This window comes from Chlamydotis macqueenii, chromosome 4 (genome assembly GCF_036417535.1).
Source record: "Chlamydotis macqueenii isolate bChlMac1 chromosome 4, bChlMac1.mat, whole genome shotgun sequence".
Lineage (NCBI taxonomy): Eukaryota > Metazoa > Chordata > Aves > Otidiformes > Otididae > Chlamydotis > Chlamydotis macqueenii.
This window is the reverse complement of record NC_141559.1, coordinates 47,335,586-47,354,865: the sequence shown is the minus strand read 5'-3', so window position 1 is coordinate 47,354,865 and position 19,280 is coordinate 47,335,586.

Genomic DNA, 19,280 nt, shown 5'->3' with positions numbered 1-19,280 from the left:
AGATTTTTTTTTAAAAAAAATACTTAGAACTGGTTTAAAAAAAAAAGTTAAACCAAATAGTAAAAATGTTGTTCCTGTAAGGTTTTGCTATGAAACTTACAACCACTGAAAACATCAAACACAAAACAATTTCCCAGTCTTTGCAAATATTTGATAGAAGGTACTGTTCAAAACAAATTTAGGATAAGCTTCTGTCTTTTGCTAAAAATGTTCATTTAGTCATTTTGATGCTCCAATTTGGATTAAGTTAAAATAATATAGAAAGAAATTTAGGATTGAATTATTGAAACATAGCTAAATTGTATTATTTTTTGAAACTGAGATTACTGATATCATAATGGAAATATTTATCTTTGATTGTTGGACTAGAAGTTCCATCTTTAATTTTCAGTGAGTCAAAACTTCTGGTAGTTGTGGCCAGACATCAGATGGCTGCACACAGAACAGGGACACAAACATTCTGTGAAGATTACATTGGTTCCCTATGTGCCTTCACCTCAAGGTTCAAAATCAAATAATCAATACAAAGTCCTTAGCTTTATATCTTATCTCAGATCTATCTTCAGCAACATTGTGACCCAAAGTCACGATTATAGAACTAGTTCAATACTGACCCAGATGGAAGAATGACTTTTTTTTGAATCATGAATATTAATTTTATACCAGCAAATTCTTTTGGAAACTCCCATCAATATTCAAACATACACGAAGTAATTAAGTTTTTAGAATTACTTTGTCAGATATGGACATATGTCAGGTATGGACAACAATCACGAGACAGATCACCAACAGCATAAGCTAATTTACAAAATACAAACATTTTGCCCTTCAAGATCTTTTCATAATCTGTTCTGCACTGATTTGGCATAGGAGGACCAGTGAGTATGTGGCAACATCTTTGTCTGCATACAGATGGAGAAATAAAAAATTCAAAAGTGCTGGGACCAAAATATCTTCCAAAGGGTAGAAAAATAACCTGGATCTTCCCCACTGCCAGCAGCTATGCTACGTGTAAGAAACTACTGCGTAGTAGAAATCTAGACTTTCCTAAATATAATTTTGAAAACTGTAAGAGGCTTTGTCAGTAGATGTCATAATTTTTCTTAGTTCCCCTAAGAGTTGTTTTGCACTCGCAATTTTTCAACACATTTGAGTAAATTCTTTTTTCTATTACTATATTAATTTTATATAATTTTTAACCACACTAGTAACAAAACTACCACAGAAACATTGACTGTACTATCCAGTGCAAACAATTCAGTGACTCTGCCAAGGCCTTCATTCGGAGTTACCTCTTTCAATTCAAGAATTACACACCTATTCTGGAGAGGAAAAGATTTAATAATTCTGCTCAAACCCTATTAATGCTGAGGAATTTAGGTGTTTCATTATCTTATTAGACTCTAAAACAGCAATGTTCATCTTGTTTCAGGAACTTGATTTTCTTAAATTGAGAGACTCTCAGGCTCTTATCACACAATCATGAATCTCTCATTGAGCTTTCATCATCATTTTTCACTTCCTTTCTATCTTATTTACTTGGGGTCACTAACATAAGCAGTATACCAGTTTGTCATAATTTTTAATTCTTACTGCCAAAATATCAATTTTACATTAGTAAAGAACTCAATTATCCACATTCTCTAAGTGAGTCCTGGGAAATAAAATTTGTTTGTAACTGCAAGGAAGAGAATTAAGCCTAGTACAATCACTCAAAACCTCAACTGACCCTCAAACCAAAATTAGAGATCTGTTCTGAGTTTTCTTTTGATAAAATTTGCGTGATATAATTTTGATCATTTTGAGAACTTGCAGATTTCTATTACATTTTCAAATTTCTGTTTGACATATACAAAAATATTGTTGCAATATACATTGAAACAAATCTGGGCATAATTGTGGACAAATTGTGCTCTACCTATTCCTATTTCTGATTCTGATTAAACATTGCTTCTTAGGCTGCTTGAAATTTAAACCATTCCTAGTGCTCTTTCTTTTCTTTGCTCATGATGGCAACTTAACATATGTCCTTAAAAGCTCTTGCAAAATCTGTCACGTTAAATATAATGAATTATAAATAACTACTTAATCATATTATCCCATTAAAACCCAAATACTAGGGAAAAGTTAAAATATTATATTTGTATTTTATTCTCAACTGGTTCTTTAGGATTTTTATATATGCTATATTTACATTTATAGTGGCCTTTTAGGGAATCTAGTTCTGTGGTATCAGGATTTGATATATGAAAGACAAATACTTGAAAAATAATAGTTTGGGGGTAATTATCAGCAATTTAATTTAGAAAGTAAATAAACTGTTATTCTTTTACTATATCAAATAATAAAAAAAATGTATTTTACCAACTTACTTCCAGGCATAGTAATTTCCTGTGCAATTCCGAATACAAAATAAGGAGTTTTTTCACACCTATAGAAAGACAATACTTTTCTAAATTATCATTATATCTGTGCAGCAGCAGTAAAAGATTGCAAAAATAACCTATAAACCTAATTAAAATATCCAGAAATGTACAAAAATAGAGGAAGTTTCACTGAGATTGTGTACATCAAATTTATAAACATATACAACAAAAATGAATGCTCTCCAAAGGTTTTGAGATTCACTCAAAATACTTTGTTATACGCAGATTCTGTTCAGGAATTAACACACACCCTTTTTCCCTCCTTTGTTTTTTCTTTCACTAAGTGACAAAATGTTCTTAGCATAAGACCTATCCTCTGATTAGAAAAGACTGTGATACCTCTGCAGGTTCCCTACACCACAGCCTTTCCAAAGCCCATAACCGATCCAACAGCATTTGTCACCTCTGCAGTATACTTGCTGTAATTCCTCTCCTCTGGCTTTTCTTTCAAAGTAGATCACAGTCTTCGAACAAAATAAGGAAAATAAACTATTTTAACTGAGAAAAAATGACACGGGTATTAAGTGCTATAAACTTTATTGCCTTCCTCGAGTAATTTAAAATAGTATTTATTCTGCATAAATGGCCTTTGCTTTTTTTTGGTAACTAACTTTTATTTAATTTAATTCTTCAACAATCAGTTTTTATCTCTCAAAAAAAAAACAACAAAAAATTCTACCAAGTATTTTGAAGATTTTTTTGTTAGATTTCTAGATTACTTTTTCTTTTGAACATTTAATGATTCTATACCATTAAACTGGGGAAAAATTGCCCTGATATTGAATGTTTTATTCATAGAACTATCTTTTCTTATAAAAGCCCACAACAATTTTACCATCAGCACAGAATCTAGTCCGCACTTAGCACAGAATTTACTCTCGATTTGGGAAAGTCATCAAAATATAAGGAGCAGATTTAAATCTGGCTCCAATAAACATCCAGAAGTCTCAAATTCTGAGATCTTAAATAGATTGAATTTGCACCATGAGTCCTCCCAGATCCATCTCTAACTGCTATGTGCTTGTTCATTAATTTAAAAACTTAAAATACTTGTATAGCTCCTTTTCTCAAATTTAATACCTAAAATTCCCTTCAAACCCTTCCAACTCTAACTATTCTATGATTCTATGAATTATTGGGAGGACCAGAAGAATATATTTAAGTAGTCATCTTAAATGGCAAGAGAAGAAAAGCGCTAAGTGAAAGAAGAAATTGAAGATATAATTATTATGTTTTATCTAGTAATAAATCTCAGTTCTAAAATAAGTAGTGGGGAAACTCTGAAAACAAGTGTCCAAGAGGAACTCATAAAATTATCTGACTTACATTATATAGTTCCTTTGGTTTACAATATTGTATTGCTTATTCACATTGCATCATAACCCATGCATATACATATGTGTATGCATATATGACATAAATCCAGTGCATAAACAATCATGTTATAAACCACCTCTTTCTCACTAAGAAACTGTCAAAACTCAGAAAGCACAGAAAAATACTCTTTCTATCATAGTGGAATTTTTTTTTTTTTTGCATTATCAATTCTGTTGTAAAAAGGTGAAGTGAAATAAAAGTGAAAAAATGTAGCTAACCCACAAATTCATTTCAAATACCCATACAAGAGAGAAAATATTACTTAATTCATCTTATTTTTCTCTATTATCAGCATTTTGTTACCATTCTTACTTATTTCCTGTCTCTCTAACTTGAGGTCTTATTAGATATTCCTGCTGTTTCAGAGAAGAAATTGCAACCCTGATGAAAACTATTCTATGTTACATTTTCTTGTTAGTGGTTTGTGTTTGAGACAGACAGTTATTTGTGTTGCATAGCAATGAGGATTACACCAGAGGGCAGGATGCATGTAACATAACATCAGCAATAGTCATGTGAAATAGCCAAGGGGATATAATATTTCTGAATAAAATTCAGATTCAAAACTTTCAGAAATTTGAGCTACATGATTTTTCTGAATATCAATTATATAAAAGCAATGATGTCATTTTGGAGGACAAATATTTCCATACAAATAGGATAAAAGATTACTTAAAATTGCATTTAATTAACTTTTCTATGCTGTACAACATCATAACACACAAATGAATTTGGGTATGGTATTGTAGGATTGGTCACTGGACCTTTCATAGACAGAGATGTGTCCTACAGAGAAAAAGATCATAGAATCATAGAATACCAGGTTGGAAGGGACCTCTGGTCCAACCTTTCTTGGGAAAAGCACTCTAGACAAGATAGCCCAGGATTCTGTCCAGTCAAATCTTAACAGTGTCCAATGTTGAGGAATCCACCACTTCCCTGGGGAGATTATGCCAATGGCTGATTGTTCTCATTGTGAAAAATTTTCCTGTTGTGTCCAATCAGAATCTCCAATTGGAATCTCCTCAGGAGTAACTTGAACCCATTACACCTCATATTTTCTATGTGATTCCTTGGAAAAATGGAGTCTCCATCTTCTTTGTAGCCACTCTTTAAATACTGGAACATGGTGGTAAGGTCTCCCCTAAGCCTTCTTTTCTCAAGGCTGAACAAACCCAGTTCTCCAGCCTTTCCTCATACGGCAGGCTTCACAGTCCCTTGATTATTTTTGTGGCCCTTCTCTGGACCCTCTCCAACTTGTCCATATCTTTTTTGTATAGTGGGGAGCAAAACTGAACACAGTATTCCAGGTGTGGACTGACAAATGCTAAGCAGAGTGGGATAATGACTTTCTCTCTGCTGATGATGTCCTTGCTGATGCAACTCAGCATCCTGTTGGCTTTCTTTGCCACGGCAGAACACTGTTCACTCGTGTTGAGCTGCTTGTCCACCAGGAACCTCAGGTCCCCTTCCACAGAGCTGCTCCCCAGTCGGGTCGATCCCAGCCTATGCTGCACTCCTAGATTATGTTTTTCCCAGGCACAAAACCTTACATTTGTCTTTATTGAACTTCATAAGGTTCTTTTTAGCCCAGTCTTCCAGCCTACCCAGGTCTTCCTGCAGGGTGGCTCTCCCTTCTGAAGTGTCCACTTCCCAGCTCAGTTTGGTATCATCAGCAAACTTCATCAGGTACACTTGATCCCATAATCCAGATCACTTACAAAGATATTAAACAGCATTGGGACCAATACCAATCCTTGGGGGACACCACTTGTGACAGGTTGCCAGTTTGAAAAGGAGCTATTTACTATGACTCTCTGGGTGCAGCCTGTCAGTCAGTTCCCCACCCACAGCACAGACCACTTGTCTAGACCATAGTGCATCAGTTTCTGTAGGAGGAGACTGTGGGAAACCATACTGAAAGCCTTGGAGAAATCCAGGCTAAACAATGTCCACCACTCGCCCCACATCAACTGAACAGGTTACTTTGTTGTAAAAGGTGATCAGGTTTGTCAAGCACAATTTGCCCTTTGTGAATCCATGCTGGCTTTTCCCAAACATGTACCTTATTTGACTTGTGACAGTTCCCAGGAGAATCCATTCCACAACTTTCCCAGGGACTGAAGTAAGACTAATGGGCCTATAATTTCCTGTATCTTCCTTTAAGTCCTTCTTGTAGATGGAAGTGATATTAGTTTTCTTCCAGTCTTCTGGGGTGTCCCCTGATCTTCATAACTTCTCAAAGATTATGGAGAGCAGCCTCACAACAACATCAGGCAGTTCTCTTAACACCTTCGGGTGTATATTGTGAGGGTCCATCAATTTGTAGACGTCAAGCTTGTCTAATATTTCACATACCAACTCTTCCTTCACTGACAGTAGGTCTGTGTTAGCATCAACATGGATTTTTGTTCCCAAAGCTTGGGGCCCAACGGTGCTGGTAAAGGTAGAGGTGAAGTGTTGAGAACCTCTGCCTTTCAAGTATTGCTAGTGATTAATTCACCTTTCCTGTTTAAGAGCCAGCCAGTATGTTCATTCTGTTTCTGCTTGTTATTTATGTATCTGAAGAACTCTTTCTTGTAGTTTTTGACCTCTCTGGTTGATTTCAATTCGAGCTGAACTTTTGCTTTTCTACCTGTATCTCTGCATGCCCTAGCAGTAGTTCTCAAGTAGTTCTCACTTAGTTCTTACAAATCAGGTTTTCTTGGTTTGCGAGTAGCAAAGTGCCTCATTCCTGGTTAGCCAATCTAACATTTGTGTGAGGAAACAGTCCTTTATGCATTCCAGCAACTTGATGGATGACATCTGAACTGCTGTATTTTTCTTCCAACAAATGTCTGGGTAGTTGAAATCACCCATAAGAACCAGGTTCAGTTGACCTGAAGCTTGCTGAAGTGAACTAAATACTGCTTCGTTGGCCTTATTGTCTTGGTTTGGAGGTCAGTAGCAGATGCTTCGTTGGCCTTATTGTCTTGGTTTGGAGGTCAGTAGCAGATGCCTACTTTAAGATCTCCCTTGGAGGTGACACTTCTGATCTTGACCCAGAGGCATTCGATAGGGCTTTCACCGTCACCATAGTTGACTTCTACACATTCAAGGTTCTCCTTAACATAGAGCATGACTTCTCCTCCTCTTCCGTGCCTGTCTTTACAAAACAGCCTATAGCCATCCATTGAGATCTTCTAGTCATGTGAGTTGCTTGACTGTGTTTCAGTTATTCCCATGATACCATAATTTTCTGACTGGGCGTGGAGTTCCTGCTGCTTGTTCCCCATGCTGCATGCATTGGTATACATACACTTGAGGTGGTTCGTCTTCAGGTTCTCGTCTTAGGAGGCAGCTAAGGAACATTTGTCACTGCTCTGGTTGGTCTGGCTTATTCCCTAGTTGGTTGCAATAGCATGAGTGTTGCCACTTTGGACCTTGCCCCCAAGGTCCTTCAGTTTAAAGCCCACCTCACCAAGTTGGCCAGTCTGTTGCTAAAGATTCCCTTGCCTCTACTACTATCCAGGTGGATCCCATCCCTATAGTCATGAAAAATGAATGCACATAAGCTTATTTTTTGAAAAAGAGCCCTTTAATTGATTATTACTTTAAATGAGCACTTTGGATATAGAGGGAATAAGAATATGAAACACTAGTCTGACTATCAAAATAATAACTTAATTTCAATTTTATGTTACAAGTACAATATACACATAATATAGTTATTTTCAGGGGGAAAATTGAAATAATAATCTATAATTGATATATCTATGTTTTAAATATATAAAACTGAAATTAAATCCTAAGTTCCTTAAGTAATATGTTCTTACATCACGTCTATCTTAATGTGTAAGTAAAGCATTCTTCCAAATAGCTACTGCTACAATATAAATCTATCCTTAAGAATGCTAATAAGTATGTTTTTCATCACATTTTTGCATCTTTGTTTCAGGTTTGGTTTTACCTGCACGGGAAATAAACAGCTTTCCATAAATTGCCTCTTAAGATAATTCTTCAGTATATACCTAAAGTAGTCCATACAATTATAGAACACTGGAACAGGTTGCCCAGAGAGGTGGTGGAGGCCCCATCCCTGGAAACGTTCAAGGCCAGGCTGCATGAGGCTCTGAGCAACCTGATCTAGTCAGGGATGTCCCTGCTCCTTGCAGGGGGGTTGGACTAGAAGACCTTTGAAGGTCCCTTCCAACCCTAACCATTCTATGATTCTATGATTCCATGATTCTAATTAAAAGAAGACCTGGAAACAGCAAGTCTAGTGCAGACCAATTGTGACAAGCACAACCAAGTGTATGTAACAAATAGAAAAGCCCTCTTTTCAAAAGCAACTCAGATTTAGAATATTATTTAATTTCAACAAATTTATTTGACTTTAATGTCAATGTTACTTCACTTCAGTTGAAAAAAAAAAACCACAAAACAAGCCAAGAAATATGGCTAATTACAGTAATTTCTGTAATTTTTCCACTCTTAGAATTTCTATCTTCATTTCACTTTACAAAATATATGCTCAGGTAAGTACTTATTATCTGTAACTTACAAACTCAGTAATAACAAATGTTGAAATGATTTGTGTATGTAATTATATTTTAGAATTACGTATTCTATTTTAGAAACTCTTGTGAAACCAAGATAGATGGTCAGACAAATTTGTAACAGACTGTAAAGGGGATTTTAATTTAGTCTAGAAAGAAGGAAAGTAGTATCAATATTTACTCAGGTAATCTATATAGCTACATCCATTTTCACCAATTGTTCCCACAGTACAAAAGTAAACGATCTCCAGTGCAATTAAAGAAAAGAATTTTAGGGTAACCTCTCAAACAACTAACAGTAGCTAAACTAACCAGAAAAAGGACTAACTTTTTTTCAAAGTCTTAAAATATGTTTCAGCTTAAAAAGAGCCCCCAAATGTTTAAAAGCAAAGAAACTTAAAACACTGAATTGGAATTTATGAAGGAGACATAGGAACAGGAAAGATACTGCTTCTGCCTGAGGTGCAAAGACCACATCAGATGCAAAGGACTAAGAAAGAAAACTGCTGGGTTTGGATACCTCTAAAGAGAGAATTCTAACAAAGCAGAGCCTTTGCTCTGTTTCCCATAGGTTGTGGGTTAAAAAAAAAAAAAAAAAGTGGTAAAAAGGGGGAAGAAATCATTGTTCCTTATGACAGGCAAGAAGAACTTAATATTGCTTCTCATTATTCCACTACAGTATCCAAATTTCTTCTCTCCAACTATACTAACAAATCAAATTGAGGAGTTTCTGGCAATTCCATTTCTAGTCACTCAAAATATCTCCTTTAATCCAAGTTTTGATGTCTGTAAAGATTTTAAGAGACATCATTCTGTCCCATCCTGATATAGTCTGCAGATTGAAGTAAATACTTCATAACTGAAAGCTCCATTTCAATTTACAGCTCCTTACTTCATAATAATACTACATGGTAAAAGTGTGTGAATGTGTATATATATATAAAACTATAAGCTATACGTGAACTACACACAAAGAAAGAGAACACATGCATACCTGGGTCTCTCTGTGTACAGGATTTAACAGTGCTTAATTAGTTTAGAAAACAGCCTACACAAATGCATCAATAGCACATATTTCACTGGTGGGTTTAAAATACAGTGGTTTTAGAAGACAAAAAACTTCATATAGGTTCCTTATTTTGCAATGAAAACTTCAACTACCACTCCTTACACTCAGACTTCTGTCTTGTTATGCACGCAATTCAGTAACGGCACTTTGCTTACACTTTGTATCATTATGCTATATATAAATCACTTTTTCTTTTACTATGAAACAAGCTGGGAGGGAACAAGAAAGGACATGAGATTTGAGACGGGTCAGCTGACAGGAGGATGATGTGAACTCTGCGAGAGAACATAAAATTCTATTTAGGAGAAAAAGCACAACCAAACAATGTATTGACAGAATTAAACACCCCAAAACCTCAACTTTTCTCATTCTGTCATTATTTTACTGAGGGAATGCAGTGTATTTCTGGCACCCAGCTACAATGGAAAAGCATGGTAGGTGTGCATACAAAAAGGACAATGGAGCCCATGTGAGTATTTCACCTTCCTGTGGTCCACAATCTTTGCTACTTGATCAGGTGATGACTGCAATTACCACACTAGATACATTCATGCCAAAGAGACTCCTCTGACAGGGAGAGAAATTTTAGGGGAAATAAAACAGTGGAGGATATCCATAAACCTGTGATAAATTTCTCAGACACTTCTCTGAAGGGGATGTACTTAAATGTCCTGATAGGCACTTCTGGTAGGGTCTTAAAAGCCCTTCTGCAACTTAGTCCACATTACTTCCTGGTCCAAGAAGAAGGTGGATCAGAGATTATCTTTTCTCTGAGCCAAGAATTAAATGAACTGAGGTACAGTATCTGCATATCAGGCCTATTCTGGAAGCCAGTATTCCTACATATAGGACAGAGGAGAAGGTATTTAGTTTGACATTGAAATCCTCTCATTCCCAGTACACAGCATGAATGATTGAATTGATATAACAATATAAGTGAGTATTGGCCCAGATAATAAATGCTACTGTATGGTGAAGAACTGAAGAAAAGGCACAATTACTGCTATAGAAGATGACACCAAAGCAGTCTTTGCATGATAATCCAGTGCCAGTGGAGAGGAGGATGATGCAATTTTGTGTCTCTCTAGCTTCAGCTTAGTCAGATGAAATGGTGTCAATAGGACTGCCTCATTCATCACAGTGACTGCATGGCCCTAGAAAGGTCAGGTCTTACAGTGTGACGTAGAGAAGGGAAGAAAGAATGCAAGCACCTAATCAGAATGTATCCTTTTCTTCCTGCAGTTTCCGGAGCCTTTTGAGTTGTAAAGGCCTGAAAGACCAATGCAGTTTGGCTGAACTAGTGTAGCTGTCTGGTTCTGATATCATAAGAGACCTCTGTGGCTGCTCCAGCAAAAAGCTCTAGAGCTTGACTCCCTGCTCATCTTGTCTGAGGCCTGAACCACAGGAAGGATTTGACCATGGGACTCTGAAGCAGAGCAAACACTCACGACAGCGGCTGAAATGGGATGTGATTGTCCTGGATAGCACAAGACCGAAAAGGACTTTAATGAGGTCACCAAATGCCAAGGAGGAAGGAAAGGCAGCTGAACAGCAAGATACAACAGAAGTAGAAGGATTCTGTCTCACTAAGATAGGCAATCAGTAAGATAGGAGCTGAAGTGATGGTGATGTTCCATTTTGTACATCAAACCCTGAGCAAACAGAAAGAGCAGGTTAGAGAAAGTCCTCTGTGACTATTAAAAGGGAAATCTTCCTTGTTTCAAGTTGTGAAGCAGTAACACAGGCCTCTATAAGAATGTATATGCGACTTACTCAAAGCACATCTTATTCTGTTAGTTTCTATAAATATTTAGAAATAAGGCCCAAGCAAATCAAGAGACTACCCTAAACTTCACAGTATGTTTTAAAATATTTTTATAATCTCTAACTGTAATGAGAAAAAACCTAACATGACTGATGCAAGTTGGCTTTATCATTATTATTACTATAAGAGAATGGTAGCTTATCAGCACATATTAACCATAAATAAATTTCATTTTTCATGTCTTGAAATGTCTATAAACACTGACAGAGTATTTGACTATTAAATTGCAGGCAATATAGGATGTGCCTTATATGTATAATAAAACCTCAAAATTATTGTTATCGACTTACTGATTTACGCACGTAAATATCAATTTATTCATAATTCAGATACTATCTTTTTTTAACATATATAGTAGTGATTTCTTGTCAAACTTAACTATGCAATCCTTCCTTTTTCAAAGAATGTAAATCTGTGCAGGCTCACATGAAAAAGTGGCTGTACAGGACATGAGAAGAATTGTCACACAAAGGATTGTATAAGAAGACTTCTGCTGTGTCTTTTATTCTTGGAAACAAATCAAGTTAATTTCAGACTAAGCCCTAAAAAGTTTTCAACAATCTTCACCTTTTAGTAATTTGATTAAATCTACATTAAAAGCCACTCAAAAAGCTGTTTATTTGCCACTGTAAACTTTATCAAGACTAATGGGCTGCCAGTGTAGCTGATGAAATGCAATATGCAGTGAGAACTGCAGGTAACTGAATCACTGTGCCATAAAACAGAAATGGTTGAAAGTAAGAATTGTGTTTTAATTACACCTCTTTCAAAATATGTATAGTGTTAACCCTGATAATTTAGTTCTCAAGGGAAAAGGGTGAAGCTTGTGAGACGTAATAGGAATTCTATTTACTGCCGTCTTGTCAGCAGGGATGAAGTGCAGAGTTTATAATGAATGTACACTAAGTTTTGGAATGTAACAGATAAACCAATCTATACGAATAGTTACAGGACTGCATGCAGGATACAAGACAGATGGGGTGATAGTTTGGTGTAGAGTTGAGATTAGTTAAACTTTTTTTACTCTCATATCACCCCCCTGTCACTCACCCGCAAACGGCTGCGCTGTGGCCAGCGCGTGCAGGACCTTCCAGAATGGCAGCCGGAGCGTGCCTGTCCAGCAACAGCCAATCGCCCAGTGCCGGGTGAATTTCAGCCAATCAGAACTGAGTATTCACTACCCAGTCATGTAACTGTGGGACAACCTGGCAAAGACCCAGGGAGAGGGTGGGAGAGGCCACCAAGTGCTGAGGGTAAAGGGTGGGGTGGGGGGGAAGAACATTGCTGAGCACTGAGATCCTAAACCTTCAGAGTCCCTAACAGCCTTTCGCTAACTAAAAGAGTTTTAGCTGGAGGCTTAGTAGACCACAAATGAGCTATTTTATTTTTAAAAAATAGGGGAAAGCCCTAGGTCTTAGATTACAGGGCAGGGCAGTCCCTGTCATAGTTCTGTGAGCAGTCAGGTACCTGGGGTGCTCCGGCTGACCAGAGCCAGCGCAGCCGTGTGAGCTGACAGGAAACCAGACAGGTTGCCACTTGAAACTTCCTACCTTTTGGCAGAAACGTATAGGAAATGACATGCTTCCTTGAAGTACTGTATTTCTGATGAGCGAGCACATGCATACCAACGAATGGCGTTTCACTGGAAGTTGAATTCCTTGAAGTTGAAAACGCCACTTGCAAACAGAAAGAGAAAAGCATGTGCTGGGCAACAACATGTATATGAAGCACATAAAGTTAGAAGTAATAGTGGACAAAGTAAAAAAGTGAGAACAAAATAGAGCTTAAAGTCAAGAGACAATCTACTTTCTGACTATTATTCTTCCATTAGAAAATCTTGTTCTGTTGTTTCCCTTCCCTACCTCTTGTTCTGTTTCACAGAAACACTGAGGGGCTATTCCTGGCTAGTATAAAGTCAGTGTCTGTTTTTTTTTCTTGAAAGACAAGAAGTGAAAGAATGCAAGAGCAAAAGCTGATTAATGTTTAAATTGTATTTGCAATACTGCATCATAAGAGATGAGGAACAAAGAGGTGAACAAAAGCCATAAATGATAATTTTTTGAAAGAAGTTCAGAAAATATAGCAGCACATACACCCTGATTGCTATTATATAGTACTACTCAAAATGAAGACTAAGTGACATGAAGTAGGACAAGTCAAGAAAAAAATTACAGTGGATGAAAAATGGATTGATCATTCAGTCAAGGACAATAAATTGCACCTCTGAAATTTTGCTTTTGTATATCATTACGAATGCATGATGAAATCTGAGATCTAATTAAGACCAGAAGGATAAGATGAAATCTTACACTACAGATTTATCTTCTATACTCCTTCACTCTTCTTAATCTCAGAATACCATATTTTTTCAAGGCTTGCATTTTGGCGTAAGCCAGTTGTGTTACATGTATGCATGACCATTACAAAGAGAAGCAAATTGTTATTTATTTACAGTCATTTAATTCTCATGTATGTAATTCTAAATACAAACATTTCTTAAAAGAACTGAATTTGGAATATCCAAGCTGAACCCAATCTTCTAAAGTGCAGAAAACAGAGAGAGTATGCATAATCAAGCTGCAATTGTATTAATGAGTATCTTTTTTGAGAATATCTCTGTTTCCTTCCTTGTCATATGGTCATTTTTTTTTCCAAATATTTTATAAGAATAGGCGAATTAAAAACCTCATTATTTAAACAGGTAATTTTCTGTGCTGCTTACTGTAGTGAAAATTAATCAAATTTTAAAGCAGAATGAGTGACCAAACCAGTATCTCTTTCAGCTTTATTTCTAATATCATGATAGAATGACAATAGCAGAATTCAAAGATTATATTTAGTAATCAAAGCCTGCTTTATGTTTTCTGCACAGATTTACTTAATGTGAAACAAATTCTGGTACATATTAATGAATATATAATACTGACTGCAGAACTATTATGAGTATGCACACTGACACACTCATCAGACAGTTCACTCATTAAAAACATACTATTTAAAAAAATTACTGCAGTACAATCTTCTACTATATAGTATTATTCATAATTTATTTCTTTTGAGATATATAGCTCTAATGTATATTGGACATGATGGATTTCCAGAAAATCTTTTTTTTTTTTTAAATTTATTACATTTTTATAATTAAGATGGGCAAAGTTAAATTTTAAATCTTATCAATTTTAAATAAAATGTCTTTCTGATATTATTTGCCAAAGATTTCAAAAAATGCAAAAGAAAATTAAAGGTAGGGGGTTTTTTTTCCCCTACTACAAAGCTTTTTCTTTTTAGCTTCTTAATTTTTTTCTAGTCTGTAATCTTTACACATTAGTCATTCAAATACATTAGATAGAAGAGATATCTTTTTTTTTATATGTGTGGTTCTTTTATTTCTAAATCGTTATGATTGCACAGCTATATATATATATATACATGCTGTTGCTATCCTTTTTTTCTTTTCTTGTTAAGATTTAGTCAACATCCAAATTTACCCCATGTCGCACAAAAGCCTGCAAATTCTTTAAGATCAAAGAGAATTAAAAAAAAAAAAAATTTGTGTCCAGAGGTCGTAAACCTTGTCAATAATTTATTCTTGAGACAGGACAAGAAACAGCTCAAAACTAAGTTGTAAACAAAACTGAAAACAAATTCTATAATAATTTCCCTGTGTTTTGGAAAAAGGACATTATGGCATTCCTCTGGCCAATAATATATTCTTGCTAACAAGGACAGTACAACCTTAATGATCTGAAACTCGTTTATCTGGGAGACGTAAGATTCAGTCACATAAATGAATTGTGGATAAACCAGGGTCACTGAGCAAAAGATCCTGCAGAGTCTATAAGCTCCACAGGACAGAAACTCTCTCCTGCAGAGCCTTTCTTCTGAGAAACAAGTAAACTCTGCAGGCTCAAACATTTCTGTACACAATATTTTAAACACAAAAAACCAGATGTATTTAAGCAGCCCCGATGGACATACCAAACTCTGCAATAAGTGTATGTATTGGTTATTGCAGTTGTGCAGTTTTGTGCACGGGGCGTTTGGTTTGGCTGACTTAAAAAAAAAAAATTACAGTGCTGCTAGTTCATGTCGACATTTTATTTTACATTTCTTTAAGGATTCCTGTTTTTTTTTTCCCATTTATAAAATTGTCAGTTATACTAGACTAAAGGGCAAAGGTCTAAAGTAAACTTTATTATACAGTGCTTTACTCTAAGAAGTAAAAAGAAGCAAGGATCAGTTACAGATTCAGACTTTTTCTCTGTTCCCTATTGATCTCCCTCTGTATGTTCATTGTTTCTTGTGAGGGCAGTGAAAATCAGATCACCTATGACAAGCAAAAAAATAGCAGTAGCATCTGTAAATGAATGAAAACGCTTTAGGAACTGTCATGGTTTTGTTTAGTGAGGGGGGGCCTAAGGTGGTAGCTTCTGTAGGAAACTGCTAGAAATCGCTCCCCTTTGTTCAGTGGACTTGGCCAGGCCTAGGGTGGACCCACTGCTGGCCAAGGCCGAGCCGATTGGTAGCAGAATGTCCCGTGATAACGCCTCTGCGATAACGTATTTAAGAAGGGGAGAACAGAAAAAAAAGGAGGGAAGAGAAGATGTGAAGAAGCTGAGCTGGGGCAGAGGTGCAGAGAGGGAGGCGCAGGCCTCATGGGCCTTGCAGGCCTCACCCTCTGGCCTCTCGCCAAGCAGCCGACTGGGCCCGACTCGGCCCGGCCCAGCTGCAAGAAGTGGAAAGGAGAAGTGAATAAGATGTAAAAAAAGATCCTGAGAGACATCTACCAGCCTGTTGAGAGGAACGGCTGCAGACGCCAAGGTCAGTTCAGAAGGAGGGGGAGGAGTTATGCGGCTCCTGGCCAAGATTCCCCTGCAGCCTGTGGTGACGACCATGGTGGAGCAGGTTGTCCCCCTGCAGCCCATGGAGGTCCACAGAGGAGCAGAGATCCACTTGGAGCCCGTGAAGGACCCCGTACTGGGGGAGGTGGAGGCCTGAAGGCGGCTGTGGCCTGTGGAGGGCCTGCTGGGACAGCTGTTCTAGAGGGACTGCACCTCGTGGAAGAGATGACCCACGCCGGAGCAGTTCCACGAAGGACTGTGGCGTAGGGGTGGGACCCCACAACGGAGCAGGGGAGGAATGTGAGGAGTTCTTCCCCCGACCATGAAGCAGCGGCGTGAAACAACGTATGATGAACTAACTGCAACCCCCATTCCCTCTTCCCCCCTGTGCTGCTCGGGGTGGGGGGAAGGTGGTAGAGATAATGTTAAGCTTGGGAAGAGGGAGGGGTGGAGGGAGGTTATCTTGTTCTCTGTCTCATTCTCCTGCTGTTTTTAGTAATAAATGAATAGTTTTCCCCAAGTCAAGTCTGTTTTGCCTGTGATGGTAACTTTAAGGATTTCTCCCTGTCCTTATCTCAAACCTCGAGCCGTTTTTCCTTATATTTTCTCTCCCTGTTCTCTTGGAGGGTGGGGGGAGTGAGAGAGAGACTGCGTAGTCTGGTCCTGGTCAGGGCTGAACTACGACAGGAACATAAGCAGTATGTTAGGACATAAAAAAAATGTTCTATCTTAATAGGAATTATTTTACTATAATTTCAACATATTTAGTTTTTAGTGAAAATAAGAAAATTCTCCTGCAGTGGATGTCTGAAGGTAGAACCATCTACTATTCTAATACCCTATAATAACCAAGATAAGTGAGATTTAACAACTCTGCAGGACTGGAATTTATATCCTGCTTGGAAATTATAAAGTACTGTAGCAGTCAGTCCTCTTATTCTCCTCTGGCTCCTGTGAGAGAGTTGTGATGTTTATTACATACTGAGCCTTTTTACCCCAACACCATACATTTCCGATATTGTTGATGATACATTTTAAGAATTTATGTGTACTGAAAACATAAAGGACATTTTTTGATAGATTTAAATCAGAAACTACACAATGGGAAATAAGAAGAAATAATGAAGTATGTTTTGTACCTGTAGATTAATTAAAACTGCCTTTAGGTAGCAAATATTTCAATTAAAATTGAAACTGACTGTAAATGTTTGAGCATTTCTTGGCAAAATCTCCTCTCCTCACAGTTGACCTGTTAATTTATATCAGTAGGAAAAAATATCCCATAAAGACACTCTTTTTAATATATTTTTTAATGAATTAAAATATTTTAGTGTTCTACAAAGGAAGCTAAGGTAATACAATGAATTTTATCCCTCCCTGGGGAAAAAGTTGTCTGTCCAGCTACTCAGCTACCAAATTCTTAGCCAGCTCAGGAAGCAGGCATGGCTTTGTTCCTGTTCCTTCAGACTACTCTTATTTCACGTTAGAGCCGTGGAATTTGTTAATTTAGTGTAGCCTGTCCTCTTTCTCGCCTCCTGGTGAGCAATGGACCAGTACCTCAGCTTCCTCCTGGGCACTTTGCACAGGAGGGGACAATAAATGGAAGAGGAAGGGTGACAATTCAGATGGCAAGCTGGTGTGGCACTGTGGCCAGGAAGGAACCTAGTAGTGACAGAAGGGAGAGGGAAGAGGGACTGGACAGAATGAAAGGTTAGATGGGCGTTCAGACATAAGTGAGGCAGACATGAAGACTGTTGGTAGACCTAGAGTTAGGATGAGTTAGGGCAGAACTCATGTAGAGGTGGACTGAACTAAACCTTATAACGGTCTTCCAGTACCTCAAGGGGGCCTACAGGAAAGACGGGGAGAAACTCTTCAGGAGGGCCTGTCGTGACAGGACTAGGGGTAATGGTTTCAAAACAGAGGGAGATAGATTTACATTAGATATTAGGATAATATTTTTTTTTTTACAATAAGGTTCGCAGAACACTGGGACAGGTTGCCCAGAAAGGTGATGGATGCCCCATCCCTGGAAACATTGGAAACATTCAAGGCCAGGTTGGATGAGGCTCTGAGCAACCTGATCTAGCTGAAGATGTCCCTGCTCCTTGCAGGGGGGTTGGACTAGATGATCTTTGAAGGTCCCTTCCAACCCAAACCATTCTATGATTCTATGATTTGGAATTTTGGGATGGGAACAAATAATTGCTGTGCAAAGCATAGGAGGATGAGGAGGATGAGAGTGCTTTTGTAACAAAGTAAAACTGGCAGTTTTAAATGCATTTAGATAAGCCAGCAGCACTGATTGTCACGCGTGCTTACCATACATACATGCACATGCTGATAGATACATCTATATTGTAACTTCACTTTTCAGTGCTTGAAATTTTTTGGTCAATCTCCCATTGGATTTTGAAACAATGCAGGTGACAACACTAAAGCTGTTCCTCTATCAAGGAAGATCTTAGTCTGGTGCATTTTATCTGTAAATCCATAACCGCGCATAGAAGGTACTGGCATAAAAGTAGTTTTAGTTTTACCAAAATTCTTAATACTGAAAAACCTAAATTTTGGGAGAAAATGTTACTTTTATCATTCTGTAGTAAATTTCCCACTGAAAAGCAGTCCTCTAATGCCCTACAGACATGTGGCTCTTCTGCTCGCCCAGAATCACTGGTAGAGGAAAATAATAAATTTCTACCTCAGCTGCATCCAGATCTAGTGAGAAGCAAGAGCATTTGGACAGAACATCATTATAGAGTGGCTCTAGAAAGACACGCTGTTAACAGAACTTGGCTTGTAAGGTTGGATTGGCTTTTAGTAGAAGGGAACATAGGCATTAAGCCTTAAGAGGTCTAACCCCTGACTAGAATAGAAGTTATTGCTATTTTAAAAAATTGTTTACTTGAACACTGAGCAACTATCTTGAAGCAACTGGACATATTTATAATCTTTCCCTTTTCCATCAGACCTGGTAAATTATATTTTCAGTTTATGGCTTAGACTTTACTGGAAGTGACTCTGGATAGTAGATTTTCTCTGTATTTGTGACTGAAAAGTGGTGTGTGCTATGTGAATACAAGTGTCGAGCAATTATAATAAGATGCAAAATTTGAACAGTTTTGTAACCATCATCTGAATCATGAACTGCTTGAGATAAAATTAGAAGTGTCTATATTTGTGCAGATGACTAAGTTTTGCCTT